The sequence below is a fragment of the Galendromus occidentalis genome, unplaced genomic scaffold (assembly GCF_000255335.2).
Source record: "Galendromus occidentalis unplaced genomic scaffold, Mocc_1.1 scf7180000077547, whole genome shotgun sequence".
Lineage (NCBI taxonomy): Eukaryota > Metazoa > Arthropoda > Arachnida > Mesostigmata > Phytoseiidae > Galendromus > Galendromus occidentalis.
The window spans coordinates 84,861-87,416 of record NW_003805535.1 but is presented as its reverse complement, the minus strand read 5'-3'; the positions used below and the strand labels follow the sequence as shown (position 1 = coordinate 87,416).

General features: G+C 54.0%; 1 pseudogene; it reads right to left on the bottom strand.

Annotated features, from left to right (window-relative positions):
- Positions 1-1,238: 1,238 nt before the first annotated feature.
- LOC100897365 (uncharacterized protein K02A2.6-like) overlaps positions 1,239-2,556 on the bottom strand; it is a 2,910-nt pseudogene continuing 1,592 nt past the window's right edge.

Here is a 2,556-nt window from a genome sequence, read left to right as displayed (position 1 = left end):
TGAATAGAATCTCGACCCGAGCTACCGCGCAAAAACGTCGTGCCGTGGCTCTCCAGCGTCGACATGCTGCTCGCCGATCAATGAGAGGAGCCTCTGGGGATGGATCTCGCTTCTAATGATGTCCGAAGTGTCATCGGGGGTTTCTCAGGTCTCGAAGTTTCCATCGATCCCCGTCCCATGCTCTCCTCGGCTCTCTAGTGTTTACCGAACATCTTTAGGTCGAAGGACACAAACCGTGGAACCCAGTAGGTGGGAGAAATCCTTCGAGAGAGACTGGCTCGACACATTCAAGCCCTATCCGTGCTGTTGAGACTCGGCTTAGTTGGTGAGGCTGGAGGCATAGATAAATAAGATCAGTCATACGAGGTCTCCGAAAAAGGGGAGGAATGCATCAAAGGGGAATGAGATAGCTCGCATTCGAGCCTCCTGTGGCTTGTTTGGTGATGCTGCGCACCGCAGACTTGCCCTCCAGCGCAGTGTCAAACTCTTTCGAGCCGAGGGATGTCCGTGAGGAGCTCCGATTTTCGACTCAAAAATGCGCGACTCAGCTCCCCCGAGAATGATGTTGTGCTCGTCAGAAGAGACCCTCCGACGATTTGGGGTCCGAAGGCTCTGCCGAGGAGCCCTGATTCCTCAATGTTAGGTTTGAGTTCCACCCATGAAATTCGATTCAATTCGCTCATTCTGAAGCCGAGGTCGAATACGATCGCGCCACGCAAGCTATGAATAGCACAACGAGAATCGGTGGGCTGACCACAGAGAAAACTGTCATGCTCGACGCATGCCTGGCTGGAGGCGGTCGGCGCGAAGGGAATCCTTCATGCTCCTCCACTCCGCTCACTTTCAGAGAGTTCCAGGCTTTGGGTCCAGGTACGGGTGGGATGCGAGCTCGTTCATGGCTCTGATAACTTTGAAGTCTAATTGGGGGAGCGACTGTTGGGTTCGGGAATCGACTAAGAATGCTGACTCGGTATAGCGAAGAGACACTACGACTGTACTCGTAAGTGACGGCTCGGGGAGAAAGATCGCCGTGGCAAAAATGGCCGCTTTTTTATTGAGACACAGACTTCTGCCGCGGCGCAGGAATAACGAAGTCGGGACTCAACATCCCTCCCCGACTTAACCGTCGAGTTTCTTGTAATCAACGGGAACCTTGCATTTCCTTGGCCGCGACATCCTGAGGGCCGGTCTCGTAAGACCAACGTCGGTGGCAGCATGCGAGAGCAACGCCGTTCGATCTAGCTGCGACGTCGGGGCGGAAGGGAAGAATCGGGCTGCTCTTGGGTATTTGGAAGCGATGGCGATGGCATCGGCGGGAAGACCGAAGCATACAAATCGTCTCCGGAAGCGGAAGGTTCCGTCGCGCGTTTCCTCTGGTTACGGTGCCGAACAAGCCTCTGACCCTGAAGTACGAGACGAACCATCGAACGACCGAGGAAGTCTGCAACCTTCGCGGAGACTCGATTTCCCTTGGAGAGCTGGATCGACACGTTTTCCCCCCTCTCGAGCGAGCGATGCATAGCCCCGTGCTGAGTGTCGAACTGACGTTTGTACGCCTGTTGATAATCGGTCGTCTCCTTCGAAACGGAACATTTTGGTTTGAACATATCAAATGGAGTCCTCAGCTGACGTCCAAAGAAAATCTCGTTCGGTGACTTGTTCTCCAAGGCTGATACTGGTGTGTAATTGTAAGCTGCAACTACGTGATCCAAAGACTCTCCATCGGAATCGATTGCATCTTTGATCGTGCTAACCATTTTCTCGGCCTGACCATTACTTTGAGGCATTGAAGGCGCGCACCGCAGATGTACAATACTCGAGTCGGCACAGAACTTCGCGAATTCGGCCGAGGTGAACTGGGGACCATTGTCGCTGACCAGTGTTTCCGGAGGACCCAGTAGTCGGAAGAGCCGTCTGAGATAGTCGATCAAGGCGGCGGAAGTTGTGGAAGACATCCACTGCGCGTCGACAAATTTCGAGAAACTATCGACAGTGACGATGAATAGCCGCCCTTTGCGAGGTTCACCGAAATCTAGATGAACTCTTGACCACGGCTTGAGCGCGCTAGGCCACGGATTCAGCGGAACCTTTATCGGAGCCGACGACGTTTGCAAGCACCGAGAACCCGCCTTGACAAACTTCTCAACATCGGCCGTCATTCCCGGCCGGAAAAAGTGGAGACGCGCCAGAGACTTCATTCGCCGTATGCCCGGATGTGCTTGATGTAGCTGCTCAAGAACGCGGCGTTTGACCGTAGCAGGAACCACTACCCGCTCGCCGTACAGGAGTATTCCACTAATCTCACACAAGGAATCAGAGAGGAATCTCAAGACGGGATCTTTCCGATCACTCGGCCTCGACCCCTCCTTCAACCGCTTCAGGACCATTGCGAGAACTGGATCTTTCGCTGTCTGCGAAGCCACCAGATTTCGAGAGTCGGTGGAATGAAGTGCGTTGATCACCAACTCTTGAAGACTTGTCTCGCACGAAACATCTATGGAGGCCACGAGCTCGTCGAGCGCTGAGTCTCGAGCGCCTGCTCGAACTTCCTGGACT